Source organism: Malus domestica, chromosome 03 (assembly GCF_042453785.1).
Source record: "Malus domestica chromosome 03, GDT2T_hap1".
Taxonomy (NCBI): Eukaryota; Viridiplantae; Streptophyta; class Magnoliopsida; order Rosales; family Rosaceae; genus Malus; species Malus domestica.
Window position 1 is genome coordinate 10,806,604 of NC_091663.1, and position 21,526 is coordinate 10,828,129.

Below are 21,526 nucleotides of genomic sequence, written 5' to 3' on the forward strand. Positions count from 1 at the left end.
CATTTGGTACCAAATGTTGGTGTAATAAGTTTGTATCGTTGTACTATTGAATGAAAAAGAACATGTATCATGCAGGGGTAAGAGCGCTACATTGATTACGAAAGGAAATGAACTACAAAGTAATATTAGATACATTACTTGAGAGATGCAAATTGATGTGTCAGTATTTTATTTTTTATTTGATATTTGTTTTGCTAGGTTATGAAATTTATTTACTCATAGAAAGTAAGAAATTTTCGCGCCAGTTAGTAATAAGAGTTAGTGTAATATGTTTATGCTTCTAGTATTATATATTGAATGAAAAATAACATGCATCTTGACCAAAAGAAAATGAAGACAACGTAGAGGTAAGACTCATCAAGCTACTTGATGATGAAGGAAATGAGTAGAGAGAAGATCATAAGAGAGAAGATCCTCTTTTTTCAGCTTTCTGCTTCAGCAAAACAAGCTAAACGTAAACCTAAATTCACACCACCATCACAGAAAAGTGAACGAAGAGCTGCGGCGTTAGGGTTACAGAGAATTGAAGCATTTGTATGAGAGGCATAAGGATTGAGTACTAAAGCGATAAATTAGTTGAAAAATAACTAAATAAATCTTTATGTGCATTTGAAATTATATAGTTTGACCGTATCAAGATACCTAATTGTACATTGCAGCAAGCTTTAATTTGTTAATGTTTTTTTGCCAAACTTTGACAAGTTGAATGCAAGAAAGCTATTTCGCTGTGAATTTTGCTTGCAGTGGGGATAATCCAAATGGATTTTAGCCCTTTTATTCAAGGAAAATTAGAAATTATAAGGCAAAGTGTGATTGAAAAATAGAAATTTCTTGTATTGCATAAATTGGTCAAGCCGTATTTTTTTGGTGAATTGCCATTACGGTTGTAGAAGCTGAATAAGAAGAATGGGATATTAGGTTTCACAACATTTGCAATTAGGAGAAATTCTATGTTTACACGTTTACTCACTTCGTGACAATGTTGATCATTCAAAAATGTGTTACAAAATAGATTGAGTGATTGGAAATTATTAAAAAGCATTTCTGTTTAGAAGAAAGGTTGAGAAAATTAGTTAGTTATATTAAGAAAACACTTCACTACTATCTTTAAGAAAAATGATATGAATGGTCCCTAAATTTCAACCAACATTTCATTTTAGAAAAATGATAGTTTTTAGGGTTTTTTTTTTTATTTTTTAACTTTAATCCTTCAAGAAGATTGAAATTTAAAATAAACCCAGTGTTAGATTACATATTGATTATAATCCTTTGATGTGTCCTTAATTCAAAATAATTAATGTGCATGTTGTTTAATGTCTCAATGTTATTTAATGTCTCCCATTAAATATTTAAATTTATTAATATACAAATTTTAATTTATTTTTTGACCAAAAAAAAGTTTTTTTTTTAATTTTATTTAACATTCTTCAAACTTGAAAGACTCAATTAATGTACCTAAATGTTAGTACCTACATGTATTATGTTGAACTAATGTATTTAAATGTTAGTACCGAAATGTATGTACTGAAATATATGCACTGAAATGTATTATATTAAATTAATGTACCTAAATGTGTGTACCGAAATGTATTATATTGAATTAGTGTACCTAAATGTTTGTCACATCCCGGCCCGGGTCCACCACTTCCCAGGCCCATTCCACCACCGTAGCACGATATTGTTCATTTTAGGCTTACCATTCCCTCACGGTTTTGTTTTTGGGAACTCACGAGCAACTTCCTAGTGGGTCACCCATCCTGGGAGTGCTCTAGCCTCCTTCTTGCTTAACTTCGGAGTTCTTACAGAACCCGAAGCCAGTGAGCTCCCAAAAGGCCTCGTGCTAAGTAGGGATGAGAATATACATTTAAGGATCACTCCACTGGACGATGTGGGATGTTACAATGTTTGTATCGAAATGTATGTACCGAAATGTGTGTACCTAAATCCATGCAACGAAATGTATTATATTGAATTTAATATACCTAAATGAAGAAGACAAAGTACATCGAAATATATTGTATAACAAATATTAGTTTATCTAAATGTTTACAACAATATATATTACGATAAATGAAATGAAAATTATAATTATAATGAAATAAAATTAATACATTAAAATTAGGAAGAAAAAGAGAAATAATTAAAAAATCAAAACATAATTTATAATAAATGAGGTTATTAATGTATCAATGGACTAAAATTATATTTTGATCTTACTCATGGTTTTAGTCTAAAAGTCATCTTTGCCAAAAATTAGAATGAAGTTTTCTATAATTTTTAATAAATTTTTCTCGTACTGTCGAAGTTTCCTTAAATAATAAAAAAAAAAAGAGAAAATGATTGTAAGCCATGAAATTGGAGGGAAGAGCTAGAGAGAGCTTCCACTTTTTGATTTGAGAGACTGAAATGCACTTGGATTTAGCGCTTCATGCACACAACTAAACTACTTTTAACGGAAAGGTTAGAGAAGTATTCAAATTTAACCAATCAAGGAAGACTCGAGCGTACTGAGAAGTGGTTTGATCACTGCTCCAAAGAGTCGAGAACTTCTGGATTGGATTTGGAACTCGAGTAACTATATTTATAAATATTAAAAAGAACTAGGCTACAATTCTTTACCTTGTCAAAATGCCCTTCCTAGACACATCTCAAAGTATGGATATACAAATGATGGCTACGAAACTTGAGCTAGGGACCAAATTGAAACTTAAGGCAATAACCCGTTAACTAATATATTATTATATTTCATCGGCTGAAAACCCTTTTTGAAAGAATTTATTTTTGTAAACGGAAGTCTCTTAAGAAGAAAATTGGAGCATTGTTTCTTGGACTTTGATTCAATTGGAGCTTTAATTTATGAACTAAAAAACTATGAGTGCTGATTTATAAACTTGTTAAAAGGTGGAGCAACGGTCTTTCCGGTAACATAGTTAAAAGTTGAAAATTTTTATTTGAACCCAATTATCTTATCTCTATACCCAACTAAAAATTTTCTCCACTAAACTTTCAAGTTTGCCTTTAAATAAATAAGAAAAAAAAAAACAATTGGTGTTTTTATCTCTACACCCAATAACAAAAAACCTAACACACCACTGCACTCATATTATTTCCGGCGAAACCCACTACAAATATTTTCTCGCGGTGATCAACGACTGTGCGTGATGGTGTCTCCTCCAAAATTTACAATGGAAAATTGTTTATTGGAATTTTTACGGGTAAATTATCAAGTCTATACTTTGGGAGAGCAAATCCATTTTGTCTACTTCCATTAGTAATACATTCTAAATCCAATCATTTAGAACTTTGACGATATAATTTTGGATGAATATCACAAACTAACAATTATGAGGAAATTAAGGACTCGTTTGGATGTATTTTTAAAATGATTGAAAGTGCTTTCAGATAAAATATTTTTTTGGTTCCAAAAGGACTTAAAAGTGTTTTCTACAAGAAGCAATAATTATGTGCTTATTCTAGGGAGCACTTTAAGTGTTTTTCCATAATTTACTTACATTTTTACTAAAGATTTGTTTCAAAAATATTTTCACCAAAAAAACTTTCAGTCATTTTGAAAACACATTCAAACAAACTCTAAATTAGTCATACGGTTACCTTCGAGCCTTTGGTTACTAAGAAGAGGAGATTCTGATTTGAATAGGGTTTTTAAAATATTGAGATTTATATTTTTTCATTATGTTGATATATTCCAAAAATTTAAAAGAATGAAAGGAGATAACGTTCTCTGGCAGGCTTGAGGGAATAGTTTGCCGGCACGTGGGTTTGTTTGGCCGAAAATAATGGAGAGGTGCAGTGGATTGATAGCTTTTGGGTCATTGGGTGTAGAGATAGAAAAATTAATTTTTACTTTCTTATTTATTTATTTAAGAATAAACTTGGAAGCTTAGTGGATAAGACTTTTTAGTTAAGTGTAAAGTTAAGATAACTGAATCTAAATAAAATTTTCCTAAATGTTTCATTCAAAATAAAAGGTTTAAAGAGGCAAATAAGGAATATAAGCTTTGGCACAATTACACCAGAGATCCATTGATCCATATTGTGATAATTTGTGGACTAGTACTAATTTTCTTTTTCTTTAGTGTAGTTAGAGCAATAATTTTGATTTTAGTACTTTTTAAAATGAATCTTAAACAAAAAATAGGGTTTGGAGGCCTTGAAAAACTGTCTGATTGAATTTTCTTTTTTCATCGATTGAATAATAAGTAAAGAAACTCAGCAAAATGGACCAGTAATTTCAGGAAAAGGTTTACTAATTGGAAACATGGCACTCCTGTGATTCTTCTGATTTTCTGTGAGCAGGTTCATAGCTATTACTGGAGCCTGTTTTGATCGACTAGATATGTATCGCTAACACTTTTAACCTTGTACATTGATTAGTTTCATGTTAGAAAATTAAAGATTTTGATAGCAAGTTAAAATCAATTTGTTCAATTAATATCCCCCTTTATCCTAGAATAAAAGATAACATAAAACTTCTGTACCAAAAAAAATAAAAAAGATATATATCGAATTATTGCCCTAAATAAAGATGACACCGGCCGGCTAGACTTTTTGTTTTTTCTCTTTGATTAAACTAATTCGATGTTTTCATTGGCCAAAATTAAATTAAAAAGTTTTCATTCTGTCCCTACTATATTTATCTTTTGAAAAATGAAAATTCTGCTTATGTAATCATAAAAATTAAAACAAAAATTAGGATATATGATGAAATTAATCGCCTACCATATATGAAGATTATATTTAGAGCATGCATGATGCGGATAAGAACAATGCAAAACAGATGAAATTAATCTCCTACCAATAACATTCAACTAATGCCTATTTTGTCATTGGATAAACGCGATCCAATCATACATATATGCCAAATATGAATCATGGACAAAAATTATATGCCAAATAAGAGAAGCAATAATTGATTTACACTTCTTTTTTCAGGCACGAGCCTAATTAACATTAATAACAAAATGAATTATAAACAAGGAGCTCATTGCCATATACTGTGTAGGTTATTATTTGTTTATGTACCTTATCTTCACAGTTCACATTAAAATAGGAAAAAATGGAATTGTATTCGGCTTTCTCTTTGGCTTCACTTAAACGTAAAATTAATTATTGATTTTTTGAGATTTTTCTTCATTTTCAAGTGATTAATAAAACCATTTTTGTAAGGGAAATTTTATTTAAACCCATTTATCCTCTTTCTACACCCAACTTAAAATTTAAATGTTAATTGTCTATTTTACCATATTACATAATTACTATTAAGTACCCAATAAAATTAATAATAAAACTCAAATTTATCAATAAACCCACACACTATAATTAAACCCTAGCATCATTCTTTGTTTATCCTACATTCATTCCGGCTAAAACCCTAATAGCTCTTATAGAGAAAAACAAACTTTTTTTTTTGATAAATGATGATTTTGAAGTTTTAAATCCTCTAATTAAGATATGACTTGATTTATGGATATTTTATTCGTTTGGTTTAACTTTTTTTTAGAGTTTAGAAGATGAGTATCTGGGTTTCAATTATTTTTCATCAATCCCGCATAGTACCCTTTGTTAAACTTGCTGCAACAACAAATTGTTGCAGACACTCTCTCGATGTTTGTCTGCACCCCAAAACACCCTCTAATACGATTTCTGCTGCTTCTGGTACATGTATGGCTGCTGCTGTCCTGTGTCTAGATGCCCTCCAATACGATTTACATTCACCCGTGCATGCATGTAATGCATACAACATGAGCCCAAATGTTGCGATCAAATTTGATGGAAATTACCAACTAGCTATTGTTATTTGAAATACTGTATACATGCAATATTTTACTTAAACGTGAATAGACTCACTCTTTTATTCTTCCCTCTGGTGGTTCTGGTTAGCCTACAGGAAATTTAATTAGCAGGTAGCTCAGATCAATGCTTGATGACACTGATTTAGGAAATGAGTCGCCCACAATCATTCCGGATAAAGAATTAAATAGCTAACAAATCCACTTACTAAACCTTGCCTGATACCTTTTTAAAAGCTAAAATCATTGGATGGCTGCACAATGTCATTACTAGAGTAAGAGTCAAATGGGTGTAAAGATAAATTTACATATTGAATTAGGTTTGTAAGGGTATTTTAGGTAGTAAATTTGGGTTTAAAGAAATATTGATAGTTTAGTTAAAAATCAAATGGGTGCAAAAAGTAAGTTGTGTGTAGAAAGAAGTTACATGAGTTTAAATAAAATTTCCTTTTTGTAATATCATTTCTTTCATTTTAAACGTCGCAAAACATGCATATCCTATTTTAATTTCCAATATATTCAATTTCTTTTTAGTATTTTATAATTTGATTAAAATATGAAATTATTCAATAATAATATGACTTCAGCGCATTGTGTCTAGAACATCACCCTCTCCTTAATTAGTGAGAAAAAACTTTTTAATCATTGGCAGATCCATTAGGGGGCAAGCTGACCCCCCAAATTCTCGTGAATCGTCATGGATGATTTGGGTGCTATCTCCTTAAAGGTTGAAGTTGTCCTTTATATATACATAGGCCTCGCAAACGGGTTGTGTCTGTCGTATTCGTGTCGTTTTCGTGTAACACCTGTTATCTTAACGGATCCTTAAGGGTAAAGTGACCCAACCCGTTATGACCCATTATGACCCGTTAAGAAAAATATTTTTTTTTCTTAAAGTTGAACATACCACACATTGTCACATAAATATTACTTCAAAACATTAAAACACATTTGTTGTTGAAATACTACATCTACACTTAAAAATAAGAGCCTAATAAACAAACATCCATACACTACTAGTCTATTACAAAATATTAAATGTGCAAGGATATACAAAATGAAAGAGTTTTTGTTTTCAAGGTTGTGAAGCCTTTCTCAAAAGTTTAAACCTTGCCAATGAAAATCAAAGCTTGCATGTTATTCTTTTTACAAAATCCTCAATTTTCATCGATCATCATGACATAAGATTTTGTGGTATCCACTAATGTAAATATTTTAAATTAAAGATCTAATTCATTTATTGTATTCATATAGGGTCAAGGAGTGTATATGTAAAAAATAATCAAAATCGGAGTTAAAATAACCGTTAAATAGTGGTTTTTCGTTGATAACCGTCGAAATGTTTTGTCCCGTTACTTGATCTCTAAATGTTTGTTTTTTTGCAATTTTTGGTGTATGTGATCTCGAAGTATATACAAACATGTTTGATGGTTGGATCGTTTAAACTAGTTTCGTAGAATGTGTATCCCATTAAAACAATAGATTCACTAACACTTGAGAGTTTATTTATACTTTCATTGAGTATAACATAAGATTTTGTGGTATTCATTTAAATTGAAGATCGAGTTCATTCATTGTATTCATATAGGGTCAAGGAGTGTAGCTGTAAAAAATCATCAAAATCGGAGTTAAAATAACCGTTAAATCGTGATTTTTCGTTGATAACCGTTGAAAGTTTTGTCCAGTTACTTGATCTCTGAATGTTTGTTTTCTACAATTTTTGGCATATGCGATCTCGAAGTATATACAAACATGTTTGACGGTTGGATCGTTGAAACTAGTTTCGTAGAATGTGTATCCTATCAAAACAATAGATTCACTAACACTTGAGAGTTTATTCATACTTTCATCAAGTATAACATAAGATTTTGTGGTATTCACTAGTGTAAATATTTTAAATTGAAGATCAAGTTTATTCATTGTATTCGTATAGGGTTAAGGAGTGTAGCTATAAAAAAAGTATCAAAATCAGAGTTAAAATAACCGTTAAATCATGATTTTTCGTTGATAACCGTCGAAAAGTTTTGTCCAATACTTAATCTCTGAATGTTTATTTTTTGTGATTTTTAGCGTATGCGATCTTGAAGCATACACAAACAAGTTTGACGGTTGGATCGTTGAAATTAGTTTCGTAGAATGCGTATCCCACCAAAATGATAGATTTACTAACGCTTAGTTTATTTATACTTTCATTAAATATAACATAAAATTTTGTGGTATCTACTAGTGTCAATATTTTAAATTGAAGATCGAATTCATTCATTGTATTCATATAGGGTCAAGGATTGTAGCTGTAAAAAAATCATCAAAATCGGAGTTAAAATAACCGTTAAATTGTGATTTTTCGTTTATAACCGTCGAAAAGTTTTGTCCCGTTACTTAATCTCTGAATGTTTATTTTTTGTAATTTTTGGCGTATGTGATCTAAAAGTATATACAAACATGTTTAACGGTTGGATCATTGAAACTAGTTTCGTAGAATGCGTATCTCATCAAAACAATAGATTAACTAACATTTAAGAGTTTATTCAAACTTTCATTAAGCATAACATAAGATTTTATGGTATCCACTAGTGTAAATATTTTAAATTGAAGATCGAGTTCATTCATTGTATTCATATAGGGTCAAGGAGTGTAGCTGTAAAAAATCATCAAAATCGGAGTTAAAATAACCGTTAAATCGTGATTTTCGTTGATAACCGTCGAAAAGTTTTGTCCCGTTACTTGATCTCTGAATGTTTGTTTTTTGCAATTTTTTGCTGATGCGATCTTGAAGCATATACAAACAAGTTTGACGGTTAGATCATTGAAATTAGTTTCGTAGAATTCATATCCCATCAAGTTCAATGGTGTATATATATATATATTAAGTAGATTTAAATTTATTTATTTTGTACATATAACACTTAAGAAATTGAATGATATGTATATTTAAGCCGATCCAATGATAACCAATTTTTAATATTTAATATATATATATATATATATATAATTATTATAGTTTTTAGGGGTATACAATTGTTAAATTAATATATATATAATTATTATAGTATTTTTTAGGGTTATAAAATTATAAATTAATATTTTGCTTATCGTGTATCGGGTTATCGGATTGTGTCAGAAATTGCCAGGCCTATATATACCCTTGGATTGCTTGATATAATGCCTCAAAAAGGAGTTGCCGTTCTTATAATTTTTTTTTTTTAAATATCAACTTGAGCATTATACCATTCATTCAAGTAGTGAATTTCTCAAATGAAAGAAATTGGTAGTCTTGCAAAAAAAAAATGATGGAAATGGGGAGGAACATAGCATATAATCATGTGTAATTACTAATTACATTGACTTTGTTTTTATTGGTTGTTATAATTTCAATGGACAAAGCCTTTTTCACTATGAATATTGTGAAATCGAATGGGAGATCAATGGTTGAGTAATAATATGATAGTTTATATTAAGAGCAATGTCTTTATTCCACTAATAATGAAGGTATAATGCAGTGTTTTCCAAATATGAAAACACGTCGTGGACAATTGTAACTTATATTGTTATTTTTTCTACAGAGTTAAGAATGATAAAACTATGATTTAATTTTTAAGATTATTATGTCTAAAAAATATGACCCTCCGACTGCATGCACGGTCCCTTTTTGTTTCTAGGAACTAAAACCACACACATAAAATATAGGGGTGTGCTATCCACACATCTATTTTTACTTCTCACATACTTCTTATTGATTTATGTTTCTTGATCTTTTTCAATTCATCTGATCCAATGACCGAAAATTAAAAAGGTGTATAAGAAGTAAAAAGAGGTGTGTGAATATCACATCCCTAAATATTATATTCGATCAACGGTATTTACCGTCTGCTGCTTTGCAGAGGATCTAAGCATCTCACAGACGTGCACACGCCCCCGACATTATTTTTTTTATAAAATTTAACCATCATGCATTTGACTCTCACTAGATTAGATCTTAATCTCAATTTAGTAAACTTATACACCAACTACTGACACATATAGGCATCTTTTCTCTCCCCTTGTCATTGTTTCATATATATATGATCCAAGGTCAAAACCCTATATATACCAACTAAAAAAATAAAGTCAGCGTGATGGTTGTCAGTATGGAATCTTGAAGAAGAAAACGCTTCTTTAACTCCAGTCATGTATGAATGAGGTGTATCAGATTTTGACGAGCAACGAGAATATGGATCTGGTTAGTTAGTGGAAGCTCCATAAGCAAAATGTACACAAAGTGAGTTGGCACTATATGTCTTACATAGTTTTATGAGCTGACCAACTCAAATATGTAATGAGTTCTGAATTAAATATGTCCTACATAAGATAATTGATTGTTTACAAATGATAGGTTAAGTGGTCATATTTTGTAAATTGCATCGAGATGTTTTGAGATAAAACTACGCATGCAAGTCTATGAAGCTTATCTTAACCTTGTTTTGAATTTATATACGTAATTTCTTTGAGAACAATATCACAGAACTATGAAATGAGCTAGTTTAGAATGTAGACCTTAACAAGAATAGGAGCTAGCTTTACGTTACCTAATTAACAATACCAAAGAAATTTGCAATTCATGGAAGTCTTACGAATCTCCATGTGCAATGTGCATGCTCCTGTTTAAATTACAAGCATATACATGCCCTTGTGCCTTGTGTTTTGTCCTTTTTGTTAGTCAATGTGTGACGGGTGATTCTTGGTCTTAATTAGTGGGCTTTTGTACATTTTCTTGAGGTATTACGCATATGGCCTAGAGAAAGAGGAGGATTTTGAAGGGATCTAAATCGAGACCGGGATTACTTGAGTCCCATAAGGTTAGGGTGTACAAATAATTGTAGTTTAAATTTTGTTTGGTGTTGACTTATCTAGAATACGCGTTCTGTATCATTCATAGATAGGATTTGTTTATTGTAATTAATTACGTGTAAAACCTTTAATAAGGATTAAGGAATTGCTTTCTAACATTTGGATTAGATAAGAAATGATCCAATGATGATAAGAGTTGGGTTTTCTTTAACGATTAAATAAACAAAAAAGCTACTTTTACCACATATTTGTACCATTATTTGAGGATTATCTTTTTTCTGCCAATTTACCTCCTTCACTAGTACAAGGCTGCCAATAACCTCCCTGTCAAAAGATTTTAAAGAATTTCATCCAAATTTCCATTAAGTGATGTGAGAGGCATAAGACACAGCTTCAAGGACAAACCTAGAATTCGACTCTGGAAAACAATAAGATTTGAGAGTATTTTATCCAAATAGTTCAACTGAGAGGGGGTGTCTCATATGATATCACTTAACAAAAATTTGGATGAAATTCTCACGTCAACCTTGTCATAGTTTGCGCGCAGGGGGGGGGGGGGGGGGAGAGTGTTATCTGCCAATATCCAAGGGAATTGTAAATTGGGAAATACTTTTCACATACCTTTGTTCCCTTCATACACACACAAACCCTTTTTAGTTTGTGGTTGTTATATAGAACAATATACAGTAAAATTAACAGCCGTAATTTACAAAGAAGTGCAAAGTTAAAGGAGAGCGTTGAAATCACTACCCGTATAAGCAATCGGTTTGCAAAATAGATAATTTGCCGAACTATTTAACTACTTTTTATCCAACTAACATGGAATAATTTGAAGAAAGTTGATGATCCACTTTAAATCAATTGACAATTGGAAAGTTATTTAACTTATAAACTTTGCAAGATTCCTTGATTCCCAAATATGTGATTCAAACTCTTAACACGCCCCCTCACGTATGATGTTATTTAAGCCTAGTTCGTGCACAACATATATTGGATGATGTGAGAACAAGTGAGTTGTTGGCTAAACACGTGAGTTAACCTAACTTTGATATCATGAAGAAAGTTGAGGTTTCCAGCCTAAAATTTAGCAAGGAAGACACCCTTGCAAGGTTCCTTAATTCCCTATGTGAGATTCACAGTAAATAGAATTCTCTAATCCAATTAGTTAGTGTCTGCATGGATGATTTTCTCTTGGATTTTCCATGCGGGAGTATGAGCAATCATTATAACCCTTTTCTCAAGGGTCACCCCTAAGTTGAAATTTTTTTTTTTAGTGTCACTACCGATATCATAAATTAGTATTGTTATTAAGACAAGTGTTATAATATGGGAGGACGAAATGATAGATCTTTCATTTGCACTTAGGGTATAATTTTAATGAATAGATAAATGTACAAGTTAGTAATAGCATGTGATGATCATAACAAAATATTCCTCTTAGACTAAAGGAGAAATTTTACAGTAATCAAGAATGGCGCCATGTCCCTTGTGATGTTTTGACAAAACAATTCTTGTTAATTTGTTTTGTTTTTGCACAAGACGATATTCTAAACTACTCTTATTCACAAAAATAAAGAGAATTTTTATGAAAAGAGTTGAAACAATGTCCTCGCTAACTCGCCTAATCTATATATATATTATATATATATATATATTATATATATATATATTATATATATTCTTTTTAAGGATATTTTGGATGCGGTCCCTAATCCTCAATATTCTTTGATTAAAACCTTAATAGTATTCAAAATTTGATCAAGGTCCCTTGACTTTGTACAACTCATTATATTACTATTAATATATATATTTTTTTTTATAGTTTTGACATTAATTGTTTGATATTTTATGAGATTTATAATCCTATAAATTTTAAATCCCTCATTATAATACTACTAGCCTCTCTGCATGCACTAACGTGCATGCGAGGGGCATTTTTGCATCACGGACGCTACATGTCCCTAAATGTGCATTTTGATAATTTTTCTTCCATTGTAATGGTTAAGATATATTTTAAATGTATTGTGCAAAGAAGAACTTTTTCTTTACCATGCACATCCTAAAAAGTTGTCATGTTTTTCATTTTCACTTTGCGTAAAGTAATGATTTAAATGTTAATCATGCAATTGTCAAACAACATAGGATTTTAAATGCAAGTTCCTACCTAAAGTCCATGAACAATAGCAAATAGCATTCACTTTCCAACACATATAAACATAATTAAAATTTACAAAAATATTAATAGGCCGAATTCCTGGATTAGAGGAACATAACAAAATAAAAAAGATAGTGTATGTTGATACCATATTTAGGGCCTCGTATTTAGATCTCGTACAAATACTCGAGGGACTTAAATGTAATTATGTGATAAAGGAAGAGGCAAATATGTAATAAGTGAGGAGACCTTATTCTATAAAAGGACCCCTCACCCTCACAATTAGGGAAGACCAATCCTAGGCCTAAGATCCCCTCTCTCACCCTCAGAAGCTCTCACCCTCTCCCTCTCTATCATCTCAGAGAAATACAATACAATCAGTGTGGATGTAGCCCAAACCTTGGGGTGAACCACGATACATCTTGTGTCATTTACGTTTATTGCAGATTCACGGTCGGATTTACGTTGTTCCAAGACCTCCAGTTTTGTGCATCAACATTTGGCGCCGTCTGTAGGAATCGACACAAAAAGCTCTGTTGGTTCTCTTTCATTTTTTTCATCTCACCACCGTGAGACCTCACCACACTCCACTTGAATCTGCAAAAATCTGCAAAAACCCATTTTCCATCCCACCACCGCATCTTTTCATAATTTGCGAATATTTAAATGGTTGGGAATTGTCTGTGGCCTGACACTAACCGTTTGTAAAAACCCAAACAAAAAAATATGTTTTTTTTCCCATTACAGAGAAAGAAAGATGAGAGAAAGTGAAAGATTAAGTTGTCAATTTTGAGAGAGGGAGTGATATGGGTGGGGTGATGTCGTCCATGATGATGGCCAAGTTCGCCTTTTCCACACCAAACCTACCTTCCTACAAGCCCATCACAGACGACCACACCGGCCTCCTGCTTCTCAGCCCCTTCTCTCACCGGGAAAATGTGGAGGTTCTAAAACTGCCGACCCGCCGTGGTATTAAGGTTGTGGCATCCACATTCGCCACCCTTTGGCCATTTCCACACTGCTCTACTCCCACGGCAACGCCGCCGATCTGGGCCATATGTACGAGCTCTTCGCCGAGAGTGAGAGCTCTGAATCCCAATGCTCCGATGTTTGCGTCGCTGGCCTATCAGACGATGGAGGACTTCTTCGTCGAGTGGTGGGCCCTGGTCCAGTCCTCCCTATTTCAATCACAAAAAATGAATGTTCCAAAATTATCCTAAGCTGTCGTCAGCCGGGGATTCGGGGTTTCGAAGTGGACCTTCAAGGCTAGGCTCAGCAGTATCAGTGACTACTGTGTGCACCACTGCGTCTGCCCTGAGGAATAAGGCGTGAAAAGATTAGCGTGTCCTTCCAGATCCTCAAGTCCCGCGCCCCTTGCAACTTTCTAGTGTTCGACGAAGGCTTCGACTCCCTCATGTTGGCCTCCCTGAATCCACGCGGCACGACATTACGGGGGACTCCAATGAACCCCGAGAACACCTTCTTCTCCGTGAAGAGGATCATTGGGAGGAGGATGTCTGAGGTGGACGAGGAGTCGAAACAGTCTCGCAGAAGCAATCACACCCTTCATACTTCAATGCACAAAGATCCAATCATCCGTGCGCATTGTTCAAGATATATGGATCTGATGACCACTCATTGGCAATAAGAAACATGTCGAGATATTATATGGAGAAGGGTGGCGAAGCGGTATGGGGTTTTCCTATGAACTGAAAGCAGAGCTTTCTTGCAATGGTGGGCTCATGAAATACCGACAAAGCATTAACTTTGCAGCACTGACAAAGCATCAACGGCATCAACTTTGCTTGTTAGACACTATCCCATTATCTGCCAGCCTACAATACCACTCTCCAAACCACAGAAGATAAGTATTCTTTTATTACAAGATGCTGGCCACATTTTCTTAAAGCAAGATAGTTTTAATAATTTTTATTATTATACTTATTCTTCAAATATTAGTGTGGAAGTGGGAAGAGGAAAAAGAAAGAGGGCAGCACTGTTAGAAAAGTAGAGGTGTGATGATGGGTCGTATGTGATGTATCTTTAAAAGCACAAAGAGAGTGGACATCACAAAAGAAGAGAAAGTGGAGAAAGCGAGGATATGCATGCATACGCGGGCACCGCAGACATTATTTTTATTTTTTGCTGGTATATGTACTATTATCACCATCTGTATCTCCGATATCATACCCAGTCAAAAAAAAAAAAAAAAGAAAAAAAAAAGGAGGGTTCACTATTACCCAAAAAAAAAAAATTATTTAGCAAACTCGCCGCTATTACCACCAACCAGGTGATCAAAGTACATCGAGTACTCCAAAATTATTCGGCAAACCTGCTGCTATTACCACCAACCAGGTGATAAAAAATACATCCAGTACTCTAAAAATTATTCGACAGCCTGCCGCTCTTATCACCAACCAAGTGATCAAAAAGTACAACCCATACTCCAAAATCATACATGGGCATCACTCATAACAATCATACATAAACATTCATGAGCATCACTCATATCAATCATACATAAACATTCATAAGCATCACTCATGTCAACATCTATGAGCATCACGTATACCAACATTCATAAGTCTTATGTCAACATTCATGAGCATCACTCATGTCAACATCCATGAGCATCACTCATGTCAACATCCATGAGCATCACTCATGTCAACATTCATGAGCACCACTCATGTCAAACAAAGCTTCAGAGCTTCAATTACAAAGCTTCAGGGCTACAATTACAAAGCCTCAGGGCTACAATTACAAAGCTTCAGAGCTACAGTTACAAAGCCTCATCACCATTAGAGAGCATCGCCGCCTACTAAGCAACCGCCTCGCCGCGAGCATCAACTCTAGCCCATCATTTATGTATTGAGGAACGAGCCCTTATTCTATAAAAGGGACTCCCTCACCTTCAAGTGCCACAAGCCGAGCCAACCAAGGTAACATAAGCCACAAGCCGAGCAGCCTCGCAACATGTGCTACTTCTAGTTGAGCATCATTTCAGATTGAGCGCCGCCTCATATCGAACATTAGTTCAAGACAACATTTAGTTACTTCGGCCCACACATGGACTGAATTTCAAGTCTCCAGCCAAAAGACTCTCTTGACTGAAGACTTGGGGGACTACTGTTTATACCATATTTAGGGCCTCGTATTTAGATCTCGTACAAATACTCGAGGGACTTAAATGTAATTATGTGATAAAGGAAGGGGCAAATAAGTGAGGAGTCCTTATTCTATAAAAGGACCCCTCACCCTCACAATTAGGGGAGGCCAATTCCTCGGCCTAAGATCCCCTCTCTCACCCTCAGAAGCTCTTAGAAGCTTTCACCCTCTCATTCTCTATCATCTCAGAGAAATACAATATAATCAGTGTGGACGTAGCCCAAACCTTGGGGTGAACCACGATACATCTTGTGTCATTTACGTTTATTGCAGATTCACGGTCAGATTTATGTTGTTCCAAGACCTCCGGTTTTGTGCATCAACAACTTTGATTAAACAAGAGTTTTTAGATCATAATAGGTTAGATAGCAGAAGCGAACAAGAACAAATAAGAGCAATTATAAATCTAAAACAATTGCAAATTTATTTAGAGTATATAGTTGAGTATACCACAGACTTCTTTAAATATTTAGGAAGAACAGGCAGAATTAGTGATATTAATTTATTAGATACTTACATGACAAAAATAAGAGGACTAATAGGAGAAAAGATTTGGAATGAATGGCAAAAGCATCCAAAGAAAAATGATATTGCAATAGGACCTAGAATTCAACATGTATATGATATACTTAGACAAGAGTGTAGTCAAATAAAAGCTAAGAGACAAATTAAGAAACAATTTTACATGAGTTGCAAAAATATAGAATTACCACAACAGTATGGTTTTCATAAGAAAAATAAGCATAAGAAAAGATACAAAAAGAAATATAAGTCATATAAACCCTACAAACAGCATAAGAATTTCAGTATAAGATATTCAAGAACATATAGGAAAAGAAAATATATTCCAAAACAATTTAGAAAAAGAAGTGGCAGACCTTGGATTAGAAAATATAAAGCGCCAAAATATAAGAGTAGTTGTAAATGTTATTCATGTAGAGAAGCTGGACATATTAGACATAAATGTCCAAAATTAGGTAAACAATTGAAAGAAAAAGTACATTTGATGGAGTTGTTTAAGTTAAAAGAAGATGAGGATATTCAGTCAATATACAGTTTAGATGATTTAAGGGATAATGAGAGTATTTATAATATAGAGTATTAACATGACAGATTCAGACTCAGAAGATTCAAGTAGCACAAATAGTGATCTAGAAGAGTATATGTGTGCATTCATAAAAGAACAACATGAAGAAGAATATAAATACATTAATTTAGGTTGGCCAGAAAAATGTCATAAGTGTAATAAATTAGTTGCAAATAAATATTATAATATGTTTATACCATATTTAGGGCCTCGTATTTAAATCTCCTACAAATACTCGGGGGACTTAAATGTAATTATGTGATAAAGGAAGGGGCAAATATGTAATAAGTGAGGAATCCTTATTCTATAAAAGGACCCCTTACCTCACAATTAGGGGAGCCCATTTCTGGTGCCTTCTCACCCTTCTCACATCTCCTATCATATTCAGAAGTTCTCTCTCTCACCTCTCAGATAAATACAATAATCAGTGTGGACGTAGCCCAAACCTTGGGGTGAACCACGATACATCTTGTGTCATTTACATTACTTGCAGATTCACGGTCGGATTTACGTTGTTCCAAGACCTTTGGTTTTGTGCATCAACATTTGACACCGTCTGTGGGAATCGACACGAAAAGCTATGTCAGTTTTCTCTCAAATTTTCACCTCCGCCGTGAATCTACAAAAAATTCAAAAACCCCAAAGCTTTCCCAAAAAACCCACTGAGCCTCCTCGCCAGACTCCTCTCTCTAGATATTCCAATTTTCAGACAGTAGGAGAGAGAAACAGGAAGAGCAGGAAAGACAAGAACAATGGCTCTTACAAACCCAGCAACCCTGTCCTCCAAATCAATCTGCAACACTCACCCTCTCTCCCTTCCCACCCCTCTCGATCTCACCAACCCATTTTTTACCCATTCCCTTCCAAGAAAAAGACCCTCCACCCCATCTACATTACCGACTCCAGTAAGTCATTCGTTGTGGCCGAGTTTGCAGACCCTTCGATCCCATCTGGTCTGCAACTTCGCCGGCAACCAGTAAGTTTTCCAAGAAAAAAACCCTCCACGAAGCCTGTTTCCGGCAAATGGAGCTTGGACAACTGAAAATCCAAGAAGGCCCTGCAGCTTCCGGAGTACCCAGATGTGAACGAGCTGGAGACGGTGCTCAGGACCATCCAGTCTTTTCCTCCGATTATGTTCGCCGGAGAGGCCAGGCACTTGGAGGAGAAGCTAGCCAAGGCAGACCTGGCGCACCAGCTCTTGGGTCGCTGAGATTGAGGGAAATAACCTTGTCGGAGTCGCAGTAGACACTGACGAAGTCGCAAGGGTCGGAGTTGAAGTCCCAGGAGGAGAAGTAATTTGATCTCGGCATGTCTTCCAGTGACTTCCGAATCGATTGCAGAGCCAGGAAATTAACCGGGTTGAGAATGGCGACGGCGACAGGAATGAGAATGGGATTCCATTGAATCAAACAGAGGAATAACACAATGCTCACAAACCCATTACTCCTCTGCTTTTCTGCCATTGGAAGCAAGCTCTGACACTCTGTGAGTGAAAGAAATGGATTTGGCGGTATGGGTTTTATTGCGGGGAGGAAGAAAGTGCTTCTGGTGGGGAAGAAAAACACTTTTTCGTGAATGAAGCTACAGATTTCTCGTGGGAAAAGGGAAGTCACAGAGCGGTGATAACTTTAATAGTGGGAAACTTTAAGCAAAAAAAAAAATGCGGAAAGTAAAAAAGGAAAAGGCAAAAGCAAAGGCATAAAAGTAAAGTAAAGAGGCAGAGTTACCAAACAAACACAAATTGAAATTGTGATTGAATTGTATAAAAAAGAATGGTGGAAAGATACTGACATGGGGAAGGGATGCAGAGATCTTTTCACATGCGGAGATGGCTTGTTTGGTCAGCTCGGGCAGGGTGATTTCCAGTCGCATTGCTATCCTGTCTACTTTTGCTTTTGTCGACCATGCCCACACTTTCATCATATGCAGGTTCCCATTTTTTGAGAAAGCCAAAGAAAAGCAAGTGGGTGGTGTCAAAGTTGTCCAAGCAGCTATCATTTTAGAGAAAAGCAAAAGCAAGGAATAAACACCCACACTGTAAAAGCAAGGAATAAACACTCCACCAGAATGATGTGATTTACTTTTCTTATTTTTTGATGTAATTTATTTTTCGAATCTCTCGGATATATCTGTATAAACCCCATCAGAGGGTAATAAAAAAAAATGACAAGCCCAAAATAAATCGGCTGAAATATTGTGTGGAGGGCGAAGGCCTATAAGCCCAAAATAACACCAACCAGGTCATCAAAAGTACGCCCAGTACTCCACAATTACTCGGCAACCCACCGTTATTACCACCAACCAGGTGATCAAAAGTACGCCCAGTACTCCAAAATTATTCGGCAACCTGCCGCTATTACTACCAACCAGGAGATGAAATGTACAACCCGTACTCTAATATCATTCGGCAACTAGCCATTCATGCCACCAAACCAAGTGATGAAATGTACAACCCGTACTCTAATATCATTTGGCAACTATCCATTCATGCTACCAACCAGGTGATGAAAAGTACAACCCGTACTCTAATATCATTTGGCAACTAGCCATTCATGCCACCAACCAGGTGATGAAATGTATAACCCGTACTCTCCTTCATGCCACCAACCAGGTGATCAAAAGTACGTCTAGTACTCCAAATTATACATGAGCATTACTCATGTCATTCATACATAAACATTCATAAGCATCACTCATGACAATCATACATAAACATTCATGAACATCATTCATGTCAACATTCATGAGCATCACTCATGTTAACATTCATGAGCATCACTCATGACAACATCCATGAGCATCACTCATGTCAATCAACATAAACATTCATGAGCATCACTCATGTCAATCAGCTTCAAAAGCTTTATTTACAAAAGCTCCAACTTCGAAAGCTTCATTTACAAAGCTCTAGCTTCAAAGTTTCACTTGCAAAGCTTCACTTACAAAACTTCAGTGCAGGGTATACAAATACCGCCTCCGAACAATCGCCACTTCAGCCCAAACATGAATTCAATTTGAAGTCTTCAGCCAACAGACTCTATTGACCGAAGACTTGAGGGACTACATTATGTATCATATATTGGGCCTCAACATGAAAAATACTTGGGGGACTTAGCCCATTATTTATGTATTGAGGAGCGAGCCCTTATTTTATAAAAGGGACTCCCTCACCTTCATTAGAGAGCAACGCCGCCAGCTGAGCAACCGCCTCGCCGCGAGCATCACTCCTAGCCCATCACTTATGTATTGAGGAGCGAGCCCTTACTCTATAAAAGGGACTCCCTCTCCACCATTAGAGAACATCAACTTTAGCCCATATTTATGTATTGAGGAGCGAGCCTTTATTCTATAAAAAGGACTCCCTCACCATCATTAGAGAGCATCGCCACCTACTGAGCAACCGTCTCGCTGCGATCATCAACTCTAGCCCATATTTATGTATTGAAGAGCGAGCCCTTATTCTATAAAAGGGACTCTCTCACCTTCGTTAGAGAGCATTGCCGCCAGTTGAGCAACCACCTCGCCAGGAGCATCACTCATAACCCATTATTTATGTATTATGGAGCGAGCCCTTATTCTATAAAAGGGACTCTCTCACCACTATTAGAGAGCATCAACTCTAACCCATCATTCATGTATTGAAGAGTGAGCCCTTATTCTATTAAAGGGACTCCCTCACCTTCAAACGCCACAAAGCCGAGCCAACCAAGGCAACATAAGCCACGAGTCGAGCAGCCGAGCAGCCGAGCAGCGTGTGCTACTTCTAGTTGAGCATCATTTCAGATTGAGCACTACCTTATATCGAGCATCAGTTCAAGACAGCATCTAGTTACTTTAGCCCACACATGGACTGAATTTCAAGTCTTCAGCCAAAAGACTCTATTGACTGAAGACTTGGGGGACTACTGTTTATAACATATTTAGGGTCTCGTATTTAGATCTCCTACAAATACTCGGGGGATTTAAATGTAATTATGTGATAAAGGAAGGGGCAAATATGTAATAAGTGAGGAGTCCTTATTCTATAAAAGGACCCCTCACCCTCACAATTAGGGGAATCCATTTCTGGAGCCTTCTCACCCCTCTCACATCTCCTCTCATATTTAGAGGTTCTCTCTCTTACCTTTCAGATAAATACAATAATCAGTGTGGACGTAGCCCAAATCTTAGGGTGAACCATGATACATCTTGTGTCATTTACATTACTTGCAGATTCACGGTCGAATTTACGTTGTTCCAAGACCTCCGGTTTTGTGCATCAACATAATACATATTCAATATTATGTGAAAAGTGTTATAGTAATAGGTTATTAGAAGTTAATTCAACAGAATCACAAGAAAGTATTGAAATATTAGGAAATATTGTTCATAGTATAGAAAAACCAAAAAATAGTTCTTTGATTATCATAAATTGTGAAATAGAATTAGCAAAAGAACATAAGATACAAACAACACCTACGATAGATACAGGGAGTACAA